The sequence below is a fragment of the Scyliorhinus torazame genome, chromosome 1 (assembly GCF_047496885.1).
Source record: "Scyliorhinus torazame isolate Kashiwa2021f chromosome 1, sScyTor2.1, whole genome shotgun sequence".
NCBI lineage: Eukaryota > Metazoa > Chordata > Chondrichthyes > Carcharhiniformes > Scyliorhinidae > Scyliorhinus > Scyliorhinus torazame.
Window position 1 is genome coordinate 101,450,791 of NC_092707.1, and position 21,056 is coordinate 101,471,846.

At 49.5% G+C, this 21,056-nt stretch overlaps 1 protein-coding gene across 5 annotated transcripts in view; it reads left to right on the forward strand.

The window, feature by feature from the left end:
- pisd (phosphatidylserine decarboxylase) overlaps positions 1 to 21,056 on the forward strand; it is a 209,295-nt gene that overhangs the window by 9,333 nt on the left and 178,906 nt on the right. The window contains exon 1 of one of the 5 annotated variants that reach the window (XM_072498820.1): positions 4,248 to 4,270. The exons of the other annotated variants lie outside the window; for them this stretch is intronic. The gene's annotated coding sequence lies outside the window, so the exon portion shown is untranslated. Of the gene's footprint in view, positions 1 to 4,247; positions 4,271 to 21,056 lie in introns of those variants that run through there. 5 annotated transcript variants of the gene reach the window in all.

The following is a 21,056-nucleotide window of genomic DNA, read 5'->3' on the forward strand; positions in this document are numbered from 1 at the left end:
TGCCTTCGGTATGGCACCACTTTGGCCTTGTTAAAGCCAGCACACATCTTCGCCAACTCTGCACCGATATCTTGGTAAATCCGGACCCGGTTCCCCTTCCGTTCGCAGTTCCGCTTCTCCCTGGTCCACCGCAGGATCTTTTCCTTCTCCACAAACGTGTGGAGCCTCACAATCACCACCTGCGGCTCCCCCGCTCCCGGCTTTCCCCTATTCACCTCAGGGACCTTGTCCAGTACCCCACTGCCACCAGCACGGCCAGCATCCTTGAAACATATCTTGTGGCACTTGTACCTTCCACACCCTTTGGCAGGCCAATGATATGCAAATTCTGCCTTTTGGACCTGTTCTCCTGCTCCTCTATCTTTGCCCTCGGCGACTTGCAAGGGTCCCCCAGGAGCCCCACCTCCACCTCCAACAACACCACCCGATCTCTGTGGTTGGCCATCACATTCTCCATCACCTGTATCTATGACCCCTGTGCCTCGAGACATGCTCTATCGATCATCTCGGGGGTGCTACTGCTCCCCCAATGGCCTTTGACCGACCGCACCTATTTTCGTTGAGGCGGAACTCTTTAATAAATGCCCTCAACTGCTCCATCTGGGGCTTTCCAACTTGTGACGACCCTTCCCCCTCACTGTCATGAGAATGTCGCTTTAAGAAATAGTTAGCTGCTCATGTTACTGCAGTGTTGTCAGAGTGTGGGTGGAGCTGAGCTCTGGTTCTGCTTTTTAGTTTCACTTTGAGAAAAGCTTGGATGTGTCTCTGTCTTTTTGGTTTCGTTTTCAGTGTGTTGCAGCTGAAGTCAGAAAAAGCAGCTGTACTGTTGATCTCTCTCTGCCATGAAGGACTATCTCTTAATCATTTGGTGAATTCAGAATTATGAATGTTTTCAGTATTGAATGTAGACCCTGATGTGCTTCTGTTTAAAGGTTTGTTAAGTCTTCTGGGTGAAAAGCACATCATACAGATTACTTAGTGTTGTATTCATTTTGGGGTGTATTTGATTTACTGGTTGCTAAAATGTTCACTGTTTCAGAAGGGTTAACTTGAGTTCATAGAATAAACATTGTTTTGTTTTAAAAAATACTGGTCCATTTCTGCTGTACCATGTATGTAGAGTGAGCCGTGTGCTCCCCATACCACAATCTATTAAAAGTTGTGGGTCAGGTGAACTCCATGATACACTTTGGGATTCTTTAACCCTGACCCATAACAATTGAGGGCTCGAGGGGGATAAAAGTCTATCTATTGGATTGGCTGAGTGAACTTAAAGACAGTGAGGGGTGAGCATATTGTGGTTGCTTTTCAGGTGTGGTATTTTAGTTTAAGTGGGAGTGTGTTATGGACAATGGCTCTTTCAGAGGCTCAGAAGTTTTTGAGGTGGAGACGGTCACACGCAGTACCTTATGGACAGAGACTAAAAGCAGACCATTAGATTTGGCAAAAACATTGCAGTTAACATTACCTGACAAAATGTGAAAAGATGAGGTAATTATGGCGGTTGTTAAGCATTTAAGGTTGCCTGAGATACAGTTTGACTCATTGGAAATGGCAAAAATTCAGTTGCAAATTAAACAAATGGAACATGAGAAAGAATTAAAGCAACTTGAATACGAAAGAGAGGAAAAAGAAAGAGAGAGAGACATAGAGAGGACAAAGAAAAGGAGAGGGAAGAAAGAGTAGTCCTAGCAGAAGAAAAAGAAAGGAAGATACAGATCAGGGAAAGAGATAAAGAGAGAGAGTTTGAACTTCGGAAAATGGCCATGAAACATGACAGTCAGTTAAAATTTGCAGACGTAAAGGGAAACGTACAGTTGGATGATAGTTATGAGGATAGTGAGAAAGAGCGTCAAAGCCGAAGGCTTGGTGGGAATCTATTTAAATATGTCCAAGCATTGCCCAGGTTTGACGAGAGAAGCCTTTTTCATTTCATTTGAGAAGGTAGCTAAACAAATGAAATGGCCGCAGGACATGTGGGTATTACTGATTCAAACAAAGCTCATAGGTAGGGCTAGTGAAGTGTTTGCATCACTACCGGAGGAGGTATCTGGGACGTATGAGGAGGTGAAAAAATCCATCTTAGGTGCATATGAACTAGTGCCTGAAGGGCAGCACGGTAGCATTGTGGATAGCACAATTGCTTCACAGCTCCAGGGTCCCAGGTTCGATTCCGGCTTGGTCACTGTCTGTGCGGAGTCTGCACATTCTCCCCGTGTGTGCGTGGGTTTCCTCCGGGTGCTCCGGTTTCCTCCCACAGTCCAAAGATGTGCAGGTTAGGTGGATTGGCCATGATAAATTGCCCTTAGTGTCCAAAAATTGCCCTTAGTGTTGGGTGGGGTTGCTGGGTTGTGGGGATAGGGTGGAGGTGTTGACCTTGGGTGGGGTGCTCTTTCCAAGAGCCGATGCGGACTCGATGGGCCGAATGGCCTCCTTCTGCACTGTAAATTCTATGATTACAGACAAAGGTTTAGAAATTTAAGGAAAGAATTTGGTCAAACATACATGGAGCTTGAAAGGCTCAAACAGAGTAATTTTGATAGGTGGATAAGGGCTTTGAAAATAGACCAAACGTATGAAGCTCTCAGAGAAATTATATTTTTGGAGGAGTTTAAAAATTCAGTTCCTGATGTAGTGGGGACTCGTGACAGAGCAGAGGGTTAAAACTGCGCGATTAGCAGCAGAAATGGCAGATGATTATGAATTAGTTCATAAATCAAAGCCTGGTTTCCGACATTAGTTTCAGCCTGTGAGGGATAGAAACTGGGAACATGAGAAATACTCAAGTGGTAGAGGTAAAGGTGATCTGATGGGAGATAATACGGAGAGTGTACCTCAGATTAAAAAGGAAATCCAGGAGGGTGGAAAAGAAATGAAAAGTTTCAAATGTTTTCACTGTAATAAACTAGGCCATGTAAAGTCACAGTGTTGGTGGTTGAAGAAAAGCACTGGGAAGGCTGATGTAGTAAAGCAGGTTCAGACAGTGGGGTTTGTTAGAGTGGTAAAGGAAAGCCCAAGGGAAGCGAAGGAGGTGCAAAAGATTGTACAGACTGTTCAAGAGGTGATTGATAAGAAGGTGCCAGATGTCTTTAAAGAATTTACTTGTGTGGGTAAAGTTTACTCATGCGTATCAGGAGGAGCAAGTAAAGGAGTCACAATTTTAAGAGATACGGGAGCTAGTCAATCTTTAATGGTAAGAGATGAGGAGTTATGTAGGTGGGGAAGAATGTTGCCAGAAAAGGTGGTAATATGTGGAATTCAGGGCGAGAGGAGTAGTGTTCCATTATATAAGGTAATGTTGGAAAGTCCAGTGAAGAGTGGTGAAGTGGTAGTAGGAGTAATGGAGAAACTATCTTGTCCAGGAATACAGTTTATCTTGGGTAATGATATAGCTGGATCGCAAGTGGGGGTGATGCCTACTGTGGTTGATAAGCCAGTGGAAAATCAGACAACTGAAGTGTTGAAGGATGAATTTCCTGGGATTTTTCCGGATTGTATAATAACAAGGCCGCAAAGTCACAGGTTAAGACGAGGGGAAATCAAAGAGTGAAGATGAAGTTGAAGTGCAATTATCAGAAACGATTTTTGATCAGATGGTTGAAAAAGAACAAGAACAGGTGGAGGATGAGGCGGATATTTTTTAGTTCAGGAAAATTGGCAGAGTTACAACAGAAAGATGTAGAAATAAAACGAATGTAACAGAAAGCATATACGGAAGATGAATCTGAGTGTATACCAGAGTGTTATTACCATAAAAGTGGTGTCTTGATGAGAAAATGGAGACCTTTGCACATGCAGGCAGATGAAAAGTGGGCAGAAGTTCATCAAGTAGTATTGCCGGTAGGGTATAGAAAGAAAATGTTGCGAGTTGCACATGAGGTACCAGTGGGAGGTCATTTGGGGATAAGAAAAACTCAAGCTTAAATCTAGAAACATTTTTATTGGCCTGGACTACATAAAGATGTAGTTAAATTTTGTCAATCATGTCACACATGTCGAGTGATAGGGAAACCTCAAGCAGTGATAAAACCAGCGCCCTTAATACCCATTCCAGCACTTGAGGAACCTTTTACAAAGGTCCTAATTGATTGTGTAGGACCGCTTTCTAAAACAAAAAGTGGGAATCAATATCTTTTGACTATAATGAATGTGTCTCCTAGGTTTCCAGAGGCCATTCCAGTACGTAATATTACAGCTAAAAAGATTGTGGAGGAGTTACTTAAATTCTTTACTAGATATGGACTACCCACAGAAATACAGTCGGATCAAGGTACAAATTTTACCTCAAAGTTATTCAAAGAAGTTATGGATAGCTTAGGAATAAAACAATTTAAATCAATTGCGTACCATCCAGAATCGCAGGGAGCGTCAGAAAGGTGGCATCAGACATTAAAGACAATGTTGAGGGCTTATTGTCACGATTATCCAGAAGATTGGGATAAAGGAATTCCATTCGTACTGTTTGCCATTATGGATGCACCTAATGAGTCAACCAAATTCAGTCCTTTTGAACTAATTTTTGGTCATGAGGTAAGAGGACCACTTAAATTTTCAGCCAGACGTGGACAGATCATTTAAAACATCTGATGGAGTTATTCGATCGACTTCAGGAGGAGGGTTTGGTGATAAACCTAGCCAAAAGTGAATTTGGAAAAGCCCAAGTCACTTTCCTTGAGGAGCTTCCGATACCCTCAAAACAAATGGAAATAATGCGATTTCTTGGCATGAGTGGATTTGATCGAACATTTGTGCAAAAGTTTTGTTGCGTGATTACTCCACTGATGGATTTACTGAAGAAGTGTAACAAATTTCAATGGACAGCGGACTTTCGACAGGTATTTGACTGCCCGAAAGCTGTGATAACCAATGCTCCTGTGTTGGAGAATTGCAAGGGACTCTGTGATCAGATTGAACTAAAGTATCTGATTTTAAAGAGAAATGCAGAGGCGTAGAGAAATGGACGGATCGTGCAGAGATCTTCTTGTTTAAAGAGACTATCAATCATGAAGGATTTCAGTTGGAGGAAGAAGAACAGGAAAAAAATGGACTATATTATTATACCTGTTTGCGTGTGTTGTTTTTTGAAACGATAAAGTATATTTGCTGTGTGCATTTCTTAAAGGATGGTGAAAAGGTGAAAAATAAAACCATCTTGAACGTTGATGGTTTATTTTTTTTTCTTGGGAGGGAGGTGTCATGAGAAAGTGGCTTGAAGAAAGGGTTAGCTGCTCATGTTGCTGCAGTGATGTCAGTGTGGGTGGAGCTGAGCTCTGGTTCTGCTTTTTAGTTTCACTTTGAGAAAAGCTTGGGTGTGTCTCTGGTTTTGTTTTTCAGTGTGTTGCAGCTGAAGTCAGAAAAAGCAACTGTACTGTTGATCTCTCTGCCATGAAGGACTATCTCTTAATCATTTGGTGAATTCAGAAATGTAAATGTTTTCAGTATTGAATGTAAACCCTGATGTGCTTCTGTTTAAAGGTTTGTTAAGGCTTCTGGGTGAAAAGCACAGCATACAGATTACTTCGTGTTGTATTCATTTTGGGGGTGTATTTGATTTACTGGTTGCTAAAATGTTCACTCATTAGGTGCATCCATAATTGCAAACAGTACGAATGGAATTCCTTTATCCCAATCCTCTGGATAATCGTGACAATAAGCCCTCAACATTGTTTTAGAAGGGTTCGCTTGAGTTCATAGAATAAACATCGTTTTGCTTTAAAAAAATAACTTTTCTATTTCTGAAGTACCATACCTTTAGAGTGAGCCGTGTGGTCCCCATACCACAATATATTAGAAGTTGTGGGTCAGGTGAACTCCATGATACACTTTGGGGTTCTCTAAACCCTGACCCATAACATTCACCATCTTCACAATTACTACTGCGCCACAGACCTCCTCCAGTTCCTTGACCAGGTCCTTAACCTTGTTTTGCCGGGTCTGGGACTCATGCCACTCCTCCACACCTTCAGCTGCACTTCCCTGTTGAAGCTACCCCAATTTTGGGTAAAAAGAGCTCAAACGTTCGAGTCGGAGCTGCCCTGTGTGCTTACTCCATGGCAGCCACCAGAATCCAAGGTACCCTCACTGTTGCTCTTGCTGAACCACATTAATGCCTTGCCACCCAATCTGCCTTCATGACCTCATTTTTGTTCAAATTCCTCCGTGCCCCTCCAGAGCTCTGTAACTTCCCCCATGCCCTCCGTATATCTGTAACTGCCCCCATGCCCTCCGTATCTCTGTAACTTCCCCTGTGCTCTCCGTATCGCTGTAACTTCCCCCATGCCCTCTGTATCTCTGTAACGTCCCCCCTGCCCTCCGTATCTCTGTAACTTCCCCCGTGCCCTCCGTACCTCTGTAACTTCCCCCATGCCCTCCATAGCTCTGTAACTTCCCCTGTGCCCTCCGTATATCTGTAACTTTTCCCAGGCCCTTCGTATTTCTGTAACTTCCCCCGTGCCCTCCATATCTCTGTAACTTCCCCGTGCCCCTCCATAGCTCTGTAGCTTCCCCCATGCCCTCCGTATATCTGTAACTTCCCCCGTGCCCTCTGTATCCCTGTAACTTCCCCCGTGCCCTCTGTATCTCTGTAACTTCCCCCCGTGCCCTCCGTATATCTGTAACTTCCCCCGTGCTCTCCATATCTTTGTAACTTCTCCCGTGCTCTCCGTATCTCTATAACTTCCCCATGACCTCCGTATCTCTGTAACTTCCCCCATGCCCTCTGTATCTCTGTAACTTCCCCCATACGCTCCGTAACTCTGTAACTTCCTCCGCATATCTGTAACTTCCCCCATACCCTCTGTATCTCTGTAACTTCCCCCATCCCCTCCGTATCTCTGTAATTTCCCCCATGCCCTCTGTATCTCTGTAACTTCCCCCATACCCTCCGTATCTCTGTAACTTCCCCCATACCCTCCGTATCTCTGTAATTTCCCCCATGCCCTCTATCTCTGTAACTTCCCCCATACCCTCCGTATCTCTGTAACTTCCCCCATACCCTCCGGATCTCTGTAACTTCCCCCGTGCCCTCCGTATCTCTGTAACTTCCCCCGTGCCCTCCGTATCTCTGTAACTTCCCCCGTGCGCTCCGTAACTCTGTAACTTCCCCCGTGCCCTCCGTATCTCTGTAACTTCCCCCGTGCCCTCCGTATCTCTGTAACTTCCCCCGTGCCCTCCGTATCTCTGTAACTTCCCCCGTGCCCTCCGTATCTCTGTAACTTCCCCCGTGCCCTCCGTATCTCTGTAACTTCCCCCGTGCCCTCCGTATCTCTGTAACTTCCCCCGTGCCCTCCGTATCTCTGTAACTTCCCCCGTGCCCTCCGTATCTCTGTAACTTCCCCCGTGCCCTCCGTATCTCTGTAACTTCCCCCGTGCCCTCCGTATCTCTGTAACTTCCTTCGTGCCCTCCGTATCTCTGTAACTTCCTCCCTATATCTCTAACTTCCCCGATGCCCTCTGTATCTCTAACTTCCCCCATACCCTCTGTATCTCGAACTTCCCCCATAACCTCTGTATCTCGAACTTCCCCCATAACCTCTGTATCTCTGTAACTTCCACCTTACCCTCTGTATCTCTGTAACTTCCACCATACCCTCTGTATCTCTGTAACTTCCTCCGTATATCTGTAACTTCCCCCATACCCTCCATATCTCTGTAACTTCCTCCAATATCTGTAACTTCCCCCATGCCCTCTGTATCTCTGTAACTTCCCCCATGCCCTCTGTATCTCTGTAACTTCCCCCATACCCTCTGTATCTCTGTAACTTCCACCATACCCTCTGTATCTCTGTAACTTCCTCCGTATATCTGTAACTTCCCCCATACCCTCCATATCTCTGTAACTTCCTCCAATATCTGTAACTTCCCCCATGCCCTCTGTATCTCTGTAACTTCCCCCATGCCCTCTGTATCTCTGTAACTTCCCCCATACCCTCTGTATCTCTGTAACTTCCCCCATACCCTCTGTATCTCTGTAACTTCCCCCAGACCCTCCGTATCTCTGTAACTTCCTCCGTATATCTGTAACTTCCCCCATACCCTCCGTATCTCTGTAACTTCCCCCGTGCCCTCCGTATCTCTGTAACTTCCCCCATACCCTCCCTATCTCTAACTTCCCCCGTGCCCTCCGTATCTCTGTAACTTCCCCCATACCCTCCCTATCTCTGTAACTTCCCCCGTGCCCTCCGTATCTCTGTAACTTCCCCCGTGCCCCTCCATCGCTCTGTAACTTGCCCCGTGCTCTCCGTATATCTGTAACTTCCCCCGTGCCCTCCGTATCTCTGTAACTTCCCCCGTGCCCTCCGTATCTCTGTAACTTCCCCCGTGCCCTCCGTATCTCTGTAACTTCCCCCGTGCCCTCCGTATCTCTGTAACTTCCCCCGTGCCCTCCGTATCTCTGTAACTTCCCCCGTGCCCTCCGTATCTCTGTAACTTCCCCCATACCCTCCCTATCTCTAACTTCCCCCGTGCCCTCCGTATCTCTGTAACTTCCCCCGTGCCCTCCGTATCTCTGTAACTTCCCCCGTGCCCTCCGTATCTCTGTAACTTCCCCCGTGCCCTCCGTATCTCTGTAACTTCCACCATACCCTCTGTATCTCTGTAACTTCCCCCATACCCTCCGTATCTCTGTAACTTCCCCCTGCCCTCTGCATCTCTGTAACTTCCCCCATACCCTCTGTATCTCTGTAACTTCCCCTGTGCCCTCCGTATCTCTGTAACTTCCCCTGTGCCCTCCGTATCCCTGTAACTTCCTCCGTATCTCTGTAACTTCCTCCGTATCTCTGTAACTTCCTCCGTATCTCTGTAACTTCCTCCGTATATCTGTAACTTCCTCCGTATCTCTGTAACTTCCCCCGTGCCCTCCGTATCTCTGTAACTTCCTTCGTGCCCTCCGTATCTCTGTAACTTCCTCCCTATATCTCTAACTTCCCCGATGCCCTCTGTATCTCTAACTTCCCCCATACCTTCTGTATCTCTAACTTCCCCCATAACCTCTGTATCTCTGTAACTTCCACCATACCCTCTGTATCTCTGTAACTTCCTCCGTATATCTGTAACTTCCCCCATACCCTCCATATCTCTGTAACTTCCTCCAATATCTGTAACTTCCCCCATGCCCTCTGTATCTCTGTAACTTCCCCCATGCCCTCTGTATCTCTGTAACTTCCCCCATGCCCTCTGTATCTCTGTAACTTCCCCCAGACCCTCCGTATCTCTGTAACTTCCTCCGTATATCTGTAACTTCCCCCATACCCTCCGTATCTCTGTAACTTCCCCCGTGCCCTCCGTATCTCTGTAACTTCCCCCATACCCTCCCTATCTCTAACTTCCCCCGTGCCCTCCGTATCTCTGTAACTTCCCCCATACCCTCCCTTTCTCTGTAACTTCCCCCGTGCCCTCCGTATCTCTTTAACTTCCCCCGTGCCCCTCCATCGCTCTGTAACTTGCCCCGTGCTCTCCGTATATCTGTAACTTCCCCCGTGCCCTCCGTATCTCTGTAACTTCCTCCGTATCTCTGTAACTTCCCCCGTGCCCTCCGTATCTCTGTAACTTCCCCCGTGCCCTCCGTATCTCTGTAACTTCCCCCGTGCCCTCCGTATCTCTGTAACTTCCCCCGTGCCCTCCGTATCTCTGTAACTTCCCCCATACCCTCCCTATCTCTAACTTCCCCCGTGCCCTCCGTATCTCTGTAACTTCCCCCGTGCCCTCCGTATCTCTGTAACTTCCCCCGTGCCCTCCGTATCTCTGTAACTTCCCCCGTGCCCTCCGTATCTCTGTAACTTCCACCATACCCTCTGTATCTCTGTAACTTCCCCCTGCCCTCTGTATCTCTGTAACTTCCCCCATACCCTCTGTATCTCTGTAACTTCCCCCGTGCCCTCCGTATCTCTGTAACTTCCCCTGTGCCCTCCGTATCTCCGTAACTTCCTCCGTATCTCTGTAACTTCCTCCGTATCTCTGTAACTTCCCCCGTGCCCTCCGTATCTCTATAACTTCCTTCGTGCCCTCCGTATCTCTGTAACTTCCTCCGTATCTCTGTAACTTCCTCCCTATATCTCTAACTTCCCCGATGCCCTCTGTATCTCTAACTTCCCCCATACCTTCTGTATCTCTGTAACTTCCACCATACCCTCTGTATCTCTGTAACTTCCACCATACCCTCTGTATCTCTGTAACTTCCTCCGTATATCTGTAACTTCCCCCATGCCCTCTGTATCTCTGTAACTTCCCCCATGCCCTCTGTATCTCTGTAACTTCCCCCATACCCTCTGTATCTCTGTAACTTCCCCCATACCCTCTGTATCTCTGTAACTTCCCCCAGACCCTCTGTATCTCTGTAACTTCCTCCGTATATCTGTAACTTCCCCCATACCCTCCGTATCTCTGTAACTTCCCCCGTGCCCTCCGTATCTCTGTAACTTCCCCCATACCCTCCCAATCTCTGTAACTTCCCCCGTGCCCTCCGTATCTCTGTAACTTCCCCCATACCCTCCCTATCTCTGTAACTTCCCCCGTGCCCTCCGTATCTCTGTAACTTCCCCCGTGCCCCTCCATCGCTCTGTAACTTGCCCCGTGCTCTCCGTATATCTGTAACTTCCCCCGTGCCCTCCGTATCTCTGTAACTTCCCCCGTGCCCTCCGTATCTCTGTAACTTCCCCCGTGCCCTCCGTATCTCTGTAACTTCCCCCGTGCCCTCCGTATCTCTGTAACTTCCCCCGTGCCCTCCGTATCTCTGTAACTTCCCCCATACCCTCCCTATCTCTAACTTCCCCCGTGCCCTCCGTATCTCTGTAACTTCCCCCGTGCCCTCCGTATCTCTGTAACTTCCCCCGTGCCCTCCGTATCTCTGTAACTTCCCCCGTGCCCTCCGTATCTCTGTAACTTCCACCATACCCTCTGTATCTCTGTAACTTCCCCCATACCCTCCGTATCTCTGTAACTTCCCCCGTGCCCTCTGTATCTCTGTAACTTCCCCCATACCCTCTGTATCTCTGTAACTTCCCCCGTGCCCTCCGTATCTCTGTAACTTCCCCTGTGCCCTCCGTATCTCTGTAACTTCCTCCGTATATCTGTAACTTCCTCCGTATATCTGCAACTTCCTCCGTATCTCTGTAACTTCCCCCATACCCTCCATATCTCTGTAACTTCCTCCAATATCTGTAACTTCCCCCATGCCCTCTGTATCTCTGTAACTTCCCCCGTACCCTCTGTATCTCTGTAACTTCCCCCGTGCCCTCCGTATCTCTGTAACTTCCTCCGTATATCTGTAACTTCCTCCGTATCTCTGTAACTTCCCCCATACCCTCCATATCTCTGTAACTTCCTCCAATATCTGTAACTTCCCCCATGCCCTCTGTATCTCTGTAACTTCCCCCATGCCCTCTGTATCTCTGTAACTTCCCCCATACCCTCTGTATCTCTGTAACTTCCCCCAGACCCTCCGTATCTCTGTAACTTCCTCCGGATATCTGTAACTTCCCTCATACCCTCCGTATCTCTGTAACTTCCCCCGTGCCCTCCGTATCTCTGTAACTTCCCCCATACCCTCCCTATCTCTAACTTCCCCCGTGCCCTCCGTATCTCTGTAACTTCCCCCGTGCCCCTCCATCGCTCTGTAACTTGCCCCGTGCTCTCCGTGTATCTGTAACTTCCCCCGTGCCCTCCGTATCTCTGTAACTTCCCCCGTGCCCTACGTATCTCTGTAACTTCCCCCGTGCACTCCGTATCTCTGTAACTCCCCCGTGCCCTTCGTATCTCTGTAACTTCCCCCATACCCTCCCTATCTCTGTAACTTCCCCCGTGCCCTCCGTATCTCTGTAACTTCCCCCGTGCCCCTCCATCGCTCTGTAACTTGCCCCGTGCTCTCCGTATATCTGTAACTTCCCCCGTGCCCTCCGTATCTCTGTAACTTCCCCCGTGCCCTCCGTATCTCTGTAACTTCCCCCGTGCCCTCCGTATCTCTGTAACTTCCCCCGTGCCATCCGTATCTCTGTAACTTCCCCTGTGCCCTCCGTATCTCTGTAACTTCCTCCGTATATCTGTAACTTCCTCCGTATCTCTGTAACTTCCCCCATACCCTCCGTATCTCTGTAACTTCCTCCGTATATCTGTAACTTCCTCCGTATCTCTGTAACTTCCTCCAATATCTGTAACTTCCCCCATGCCCTCTGTATCTCTGTAACTTCCCCCATACCTTCTGTATCTCTGTAACTTCCCCCGTGCCCTCCGTATCTCTGTAACTTCCCCCGTGCCCCTCCATAGCTCTGTAACTTGCCCCGTGCCCTCCGTATATCTGTAACTTCCCCCGTGCTCTCCGTATCTTTGTAACTTCCCCCGTGCTCTCCGTATCTTTGTAACTTCCCCCTTGCCCTCCGTATCTCTGTAACTTCCCCCGTGCCCTCCGTATCTCTGTAACTTCCCCCGTGCCCTCCGTATCTCTGTAACTTCCCACCTATATCTGTAACTTCCCCCATGCCCTCTGTATCTCTAACTTCCCCCATACCCTCTGTATCTCTGTAACTTCCCCCATACCATCCGTATCTCTAACTTGCTCCGTATCTCTGTAACTTCCCCCATGCCCTCTGTATCTCTGTAACTTCCCCCATGCCCTCCGTATCTCTGTAACTTCCCCCGTGCCCTCCGTATCTCTGTAACGTCCCCCATACCCACCGTATCTCTGTAACTTCCCCCATACCCCCCGTATCTCTCTAACTTCCCCCATGACCTCCGTATCTCTGTAACTTCCCCGATACCCTCCGTATCTCTGTAACTTCCCCCGTGCCCTCCGTATCTCTGTAACTTCCCCCGTGCCCTCAGTATCTCTCTAACTTCCCCCATGACCTCCGTATCTCTGTAACTTCCCCGATACCCTCCGTATCTCTGTAACTTCCCCCGGGCCCTCCGTATCTCTGTAACTTCCCCCGTGCCCTCCTTACCTCTGTAACTTCCCCCGGGCCCTCGGTATCTCTAACTTCCTCCGTATAGCTGTAACTTCCCCCATACCCTCCATATCTCTGTAACTTCCTCCATATGTCTGTAACTTCCCCCATGCCCTCTGTATCTCTGTAACTTCCCCCCATACCCTCGGTATCTCTAACTTCCCCCATACCCTCCGTATCTCTGTAACTTCCTCCCTATATCTGTAACTTCCCCCATACCTTCCGTATCTCTGTAACTTCCCCCGTGCCCCTCCATAGCTCTGTAACTTGCCCCGTGCCCTCCCTATATCTGCAACTTCCCCCGTGCTCTCCGTATCTTTGTAACTTCCCCCTTGCCCTCTGTATCTCTGTAACTTCCCCCGTGCCCTCCGTATCTCTGTAACTTCCTTCGTGCCCTCCGTATCTCTGTAACTTCCTTCGTGCCCTCCGTATCTCTGTAACTTCCTTCGTGCCCTCCGTATCTCTGTAACTTCCTCCCTATATCTGTAACTTCCCCCATACCCTCTGTGTCTCTGTAACTTCCACCATACCCTCTGTATCTCTGTAACTTCCCCGATACCCTCCGTATCTCTCTAACTTCCCCCATGACCTCCGTATCTCTGTAACTTCCCCGATACCCTCCGTATCTCTGTAACTTCCCCCGTGCCCTCAGTATCTCTGTAACTTCCCCCGTGCCCTCAGTATCTCTGTAACTTCCCCCGTGCCGTCGGTATCTCTGTAACTTCCCCCATGCCCTCGGTATCTCTGTAACTTCCCCCGTGCCCTCCGTATCTCTGTAACTTCCCCCGTGCCCTCCGTATCTCTGTAACTTCCCCCGTGCCCTCCGTATCTCTGTAACTTCCCCCGTGCCCTCCGTATCTCTGTAACTTCCCCCGTGCCCTCCGTATCTCTGTAACTTCCCCCGTGCACTCCGTATCTCTGTAACTTCCTCCGTATATCTGTAACTTCACCCATACCCTCAATATCTCTGTAACTTTCCCCATACCCTCCATATCTCTGTAACTTCCTCCATATATCTGTAACTACCCCCATACCCTCTGTATCTCTGTAACTTCCCCCATACCCTCTGTATCTCTGTAACTTCCCCCATACCCTCTGTATCTAATAACTTCCCCCATACCCTCCGTATCTCTGTAACTTCCTCTGTATATCTGTAACTTCCCCCATACCCTCCGTATCTCTGTAACTTCCCCCGTGCCCCTCCATAGCTCTGTAACTTCCCCCGTGCCCTTCGTATCTCTGTAACTTCCCCCGTGCCCTCCATATCTCTGTAACTTCCCCGTGCCCCTCCATAGCTCTGTAGCTTCCCCCATGCCGTGCGTATATCTGTAACTTCCCCCATGCCCTCTGTATCTCTGTAACTTCCCCCGTGCCCTCTGTATCTCTGTAACTTCCCCCGTGCCCTCCGTATATCTGTAACTTCCCCCGTGCCCTCCGTATCTCTCTAACTTCCCCCTTGCCCTCCGTATCTCTGTAACTTCCCCGATACCCACGGATCTCTGTAACTTCCCCCGTGCCCTCCGTATGTCTGTAACTTCCCCCGTGCCCTCCGTATCTCTGTAACTTCCCCCGTGCCCTCCGTATCTCTGTAACTTCCCCCTTGCCCTCCGTATCTCTGTAACTTCCCCCGTGCCCTCAGTATCTCTGTAACTTCCCCCGTGCCCTCCGTATCTCTGTAACTTCCCCCGTGCCCTCGGTATCGCTGTAACTTCCCCCGTGCCCTCTGTATCTCTGTAACTTCCCCCATACCCTCCGTATCTCTAACTTCCTCCGTATATCTGGAACATTCCCCCATACCCTCTGTATCTCTGTAACTTCCCCCGTGCCCTCCGTATCTCTGTAACTTCCACCGTGCCCTCCGTATCTCTGTAACTTCCCCTGTGCCCTCCGTATCTCTGTAACTTCCTCCGTATATCTGTAACTTCCCCCATACTCTCCATATCTCTGTAACTTCCCCCATATATCTGTAACTTCCCCCATGCCCTCCCTATCTCTGTAACATTCCCCGTGCCCTCCGTATCTCTGTAACTTCCCCCGTGCCCTCCGTATCTCTGTAACTTCCCCCGTGCCCATCCATAGCTCTGTAACTTCCCCCGGGCCCTCCGTATATCTGTAACTTCCACCGTGCTCTCCGTATCTTTGTAACTTCCCCCGTGCCCTCCGTATCTCTGTAACTTCCTTCGTGCCCTGCGTATCTCTGTAACTTCCTCCCTATATCTGTAACTTACCCCATGCCCTCTGTATCTCTAACTTCCCCCATACCCTCTCTATCTCTGTAACTTCCCCCGTGCCCTCCGTATCTCTGTAACTTCCCCCGTGCCCTCCGTATCTCTGTAACTTCCCCCGTACCCTCCGTATCTCTGTAACTTCCCCCATACCCTCCGTATCTCTCTAACTTCACCATGCCCTCCCTATCTCTGTGACTTCCCCCGTGCCCTCCGTATCTCTGTAACTTCCCCCGTGCCCTCCGTATCTCTGTAACTTCCCCCGTGCTCTCCGTATCTCTGTAACTTCCTCCGTATATCTGTAACTACCCCCATACCCTCTGTATCTCTGTAACTTCCCCCATAACCTCTGTATCTCTGTAACTTCCCCCATACCCTCTGTATCTCTGTAACTTCCCCCATACCCTCTGTATCTAATAACTTCCCCATACCCTCCGTATCTCTGTAACTTCCTCTGTATATCTGTAACTTCCCCCATACCCTCCGTATCTCTGTAACTTCCCCCGTGCCCCTCCATAGCTCTGTAACTTCCCCCGTGCCCTTCGGTATCGCTGTAACTTCCCCCGTGTCCTCCATATCTCTGTAACTTCCCCGTGCCCCTCCATAGCTCTGTAGATTCCCCCATGCCCTCCGTATATCTGTAACTTCCCCCATGCCCTCTGTATCTCTGTAACTTCCCCCGTGCCCTCTGTATCTCTGTAACTTCCCCCATACCCTCTGTATCTCAGTAACTTCCCCCATACCCTCTGTATCTCTGTAACTTCCCCCATACCCTCTGTATCTCTAAATTCCCCCATACCCTCCGTATCTCTGTAACTTCCACCGTATATCTGTAACTCCCCCATACCCTCCGTATCTCTGTAACTTCCCCCGTGCCCTCCGTATCTCTGTAACTTCCCCCGTGCCCCTCCATAGCTCTGTAACTTCCCCCGTGCCCTCCGTACATCTGTAACTTCCCCGTGCTCTCCGTATCTTTGTAACTTCCCCCTTTCCCTCTGTATCTCTGTAACTTCCCCGTGCCCTGCGTATCTCTGTAACTTCCCCCGTGCCCTCCGTATCTCCGTAACTTCCCCCGTGCCCTCCGTATCTCTGTAACTTCCTTCGTGCCCTCCGTATCTCTGTAACTTCCCCTGTGCCCTCCGTATATCTGTAACTTCCCCCGTGCCCTCTGTATTTCTGTAACTTCCCCCGTGCCCCTCCATAGCTCTGTAACTTCCCCCATGCCCTTCGTATCTCTGTAACTTCCCCCGTGCCCTCCATATCTCTGTAACTTCCCGTGCCCCTCCATAGCTTCCCCCATGCCCTCCGTATATCTGTAACTTCCCCCGTGCACCTCTGTATCTCTGTAACTTCCCCGTGCCCACTGTAAATCTGTAACTTCCCCCGTGCCCTCCGTATCTCTGTAACTTCCCCCATGCCCTCCGTATCCCTGTAACTTCCCCCGTGCCCTACGTATATCTGTAACTTCCCCCGTGCCCTCCGTATATCTGTAACTTCCCCCGTGCTCTCCGTATCTTTGTAACTTCTCTCGTGCTCTCCGTATCTCTGCAACTTCCCCCATGCCGTCCGTATCTCTGTAACTTCCCCCATACCCTCTGTATCTCTGTAACTTCCCCCATACCCTCTGTATCTCTGTAACTTCCCCCATACCCTCTGTATCTGTGTAACTTCCCCCATACCCTCCGTATCTCTGTAACTTCCTCCATATATCTGTAACTTCCCCCTTGCCCTCTGTATCTCTGTAACTTTACCCATTCCCTCTGTATCTCTGTAACTTCCCCCATACCCTCTGCATCTCTGTAACTTCCCCCATACCCTCTGTATCTCTGTAACTTCCCCCATACCCTCTGTATCTCTGTAACTTCTCCCATACCCTCCGTATCTCTATAACTTCCTGCGTATATCTGTAACATCCCCCATGCCCTCTCTATCTCTGTAACTTCCCCCATGCCCTCTGTATCTCTGTAACTTCCCCCATACCCTCTGTATCTCTGTAACTTCCCCCATACCCTCTGTATCTCTGTAACGTCCCCCATCCCCTCCGTATCTCTGTAATTCGCCCCATGCCCTCTGTATCTCTGTAACTTCCCCCATACCCTCAATATCTCTGTAACTTCCCCCATACCCTCCGTATCTCTGTAACTTCCTCCGTGCCCTCTGTATCTCTGTAACTTCCCCCATGCCCTCCCTATCTCTGTAACTTCCCCCGTGCCCTCCGTATCTCTGTAACTTCCCCTGTGCCCTCCGTATCTCTGTAACTTCCTCCTTATATCTGTATCTTCCCCCATACCCTCCATATCTCTGTAACTTCCTCCATATATCTGATACTTCCCCCATGCCCTCTGTATCTCTGTAACTTCCCCTGTTCCCTCCGTATCTCTGTAACTTCCCCCATACCCTCCCTATCACTGTAACTTCCCCCATACCCTCCCTATCTCTGTAACTTCCCCCGTGCCCTCCGTATCTCTGTAACTTCCCCCGTGCCCATCCATAGCTCTGTAACTTCCCCCGTGCCCTCCGTATATCTGTAACTTCCCCCGTGCTTTCCGTATCTTTGTAACTTCCCCCGTGCCCTCCGTATCTCTGTAACTTCCCCCGTGGCCTCCGTACCTCTGTAACTTCCCCCGTGCCCTCCGTATCTCTGTAACTTACTTTGTGCCCTGCGTATCTCTGTAACTTCCTCCCTATATCTGTAACTTCCCCCATACCCTCTGTATCTCTGTAACTTCCCCCATACCCTCCGTATTTCTAACTTCCTCCGTATATCTGTAACTTCCCCCGTGCCCTCCATAATCTCTGTAACTTCCTCCATATATCTGTAACTTCCCCCATGTACTCTGTATCTCTGTAACCTCCCCCATACCCTCTGTATCTCTCTAACTTCCCCCATACCCTCCGTATCTCTGTAACTTCCTCCGTATCTCTGTAACTTCCCCCGTGCCCCTCCATAGCTCTGTAACTTCCCCCGTGCCCTCCGTACATCTGTAACTTCCCCCGTGCCCTCCGTACATCTTTAACTTCCCCCGTGCTCTCCGTATCTTTGTAACTTCCCCCGTGCCCTCCGTATCTCTGTAATTTCCCCTGTGCCCTCCGTATCTCTGTAACTTCCTCCGTATATCTGTAACTTCCCCCATGCCCTCTGTATCTCTGTAACTTCCCCCATGCCCTCTGTATCTCTACCTTCCCCCATACCCTCTGTATATCTGTAACTTCCCCCATACCCTCCGTATCTCTGTAACTTCCTCCGTATATCTGTAACTTCCCCCATACCCTCCGTATGTCTAACTTCCCCCGTGCCCTCCGTATCTCTGTAACTTCCCCCGTGCCCCTCCATAGCTCTGTAACTTCCTCCGTGCCCTCCGTATCTCTGTAACTTCCCCCGTGCCCTCCGTATCTCTGTAACTTCCTTCGTGCACTCCGTATCTCTGTAACTTCCTCCCTATATCTGTAACTTCCCCCATGCCCTCTGTATCTCTAACTTTCCCCCATACCCTCTGTATCTCTGTAACTTCCACCATACCCTCCGTATCTCTAACTTCCTCCGTATATCTGTAACTTCCCCCATACCCTCTGTATCTCTGTAACTTCACCCATGCCGTCTGTATCTCTGTAGCTTCCCCCGTGCTCTCCGTATCTCTGTAGCTTCCCCCGTGCCCTCCGTATCTCTGTAACTTCCCCCGTGCCCTCTGTATCTCTGTAACTTTCCCTGTGCCCTATGTATCTCTGTAACTTTCCCCGTGCCCTCTGTGTCTCTGTAACTTTCCCCGTGCCCTCTGTATCTCTGTAACTTTCCCCACGCCCTCTGTAAATCTGTAACTTCCCCCGTGCTCTCTGTAACTTCCCCCATGCCCTCCGTATCTCTGCAACTTCCTCCGCATATCTGTAACTTCCCCCATACCCTCTGTATCTCTGTAACTTCCCCCAAACCCTCTGTATCTCTAACTTCCCCCATGCCCTCTGTATCTCTGTAACTTCCCCAAACCCTCTGTATCTCTAACTTCCCCCATACCCTCTGTATCTCTGTAACTTCCCCCATACCCTCTGTATCCCTGTAACTTCCCCCATACCCTCTGTATCCCTGTAACTTCCCCCATGCCCTCCGTATCCCTGTAACATCCCCCGTGCCCTCCGTATCCCTGTAACATCCCCCGTGCCCTCCGTATATCTGTAACTTCCCCCGTGCCCTCCATATATCTGTAACTTCCCCCGTGCTCTCCGTATCTTTGTAACTTCTCCCGTGCTCTCCGTATCTCTGTAACTCCCCCCAAGCACTCCGTATCTCTGTAACTTCCCCCATACCCTCCATATCTCTGTAACTTCCCCCATACCCTCTGTATCTCTGTAACTTCCCCCATACCCTCTGTATCTCTGTAACTTCCCCCATACCCTCTGTATCTCTGTAACTTCCCCCATACCCTCCGTATCTCTGTAACCTCCTCCATATATCTGTAACTTCCCCCATACCCTCTGTATCTCTGTAACTTCCCCCATACCCTCCGTATCTCTGTAACTTCCCCCGTGCCCTCAGTATCTCTGTAACTTCCCCCGTGCCCTGCGTATCTCTGTAACTTCCCCCGTGCCCTGCGTATCTCTGTAACTTCCCCCATGCCCTCCGTATCTCTGTAGCTTCCCCCGTGCCCTCCGTATCTCTGTAATTTCCCCCGTGCCCTCCGAATCTCTGTAACTTCCCCCGTGCCCTCAGTATCTCTGTAACTTCCACCATACCCTCCGTATCTCTGTAACTTCCCCCGTGCCCTCAGTATCTCTGTAACTTTCCCTGTGCCCTCTGTATCTCTGTAACTTTCCCTGTGCCCTATGTATCTCTGTAACTTTCCCCGTGCCCTCTGTGTCTCTGTAACTTTCCCCGTGCCCTCTGTATCTCTGTAACTTTCCCCACGCCCTCTGTAAATCTGTAACTTCCCCCGTGCTCTCTGTAACTTCCCCCATGCCCTCCGTATCTCTGCAACTTCCTCCGCATATCTGTAACTTCCCCCATACCCTCTGTATCTCTGTAACTTCCCCCAAACCCTCTGTATCTCTAACTTCCCCCATGCCCTCTGTATCTCTGTAACTTCCCCAAACCCTCTGTATCTCTAACTTCCCCCATACCCTCTGTATCTCTGTAACTTCCCCCATACCCTCTGTATCCCTGTAACTTCCCCCATACCCTCTGTATCCCTGTAACTTCCCCCATGCCCTCCGTATCCCTGTAACATCCCCCGTGCCCTCCGTATCCCTGTAACATCCCCCGTGCCCTCCGTATATCTGTAACTTCCCCCGTGCCCTCCATATATCTGTAACTTCCCCCGTGCTCTCCGTATCTTTGTAACTTCTCCCGTGCTCTCCGTATCTCTGTAACTCCCCCCAAGCACTCCGTATCTCTGTAACTTCCCCCATACCCTCCATATCTCTGTAACTTCCCCCATACCCTCTGTATCTCTGTAACTTCCCCCATACCCTCTGTATCTCTGTAACTTCCCCCATACCCTCTGTATCTCTGTAACTTCCCCCATACCCTCCGTATCTCTGTAACCTCCTCCATATATCTGTAACTTCCCCCATACCCTCTGTATCTCTGTAACTTCCCCCATACCCTCCGTATCTCTGTAACTTCCTCCGTATATCTGTAACTTCCCCCATACCCTCTGTATCTCTAACTTTCCCCCATACCCTCTGTATCTCTGTAACTTCCACCATACCCTCCGTATCTCTAACTTCCTCCGTATATCTGTAACTTCCCCCATGCCCTCTGTCTCTCTGTAACTTCCCCCATGCCCTCCGTCTCTCTGTAGCTTCCCCCGTGCCCTCCGTCTCTCTGTAGCTTCCCCCGTGCCCTCCGTATCTCTGTAACTTCCCCCGTGCCCTCCGTATCTCTGTAACTTCCCCCCCGTGCCCT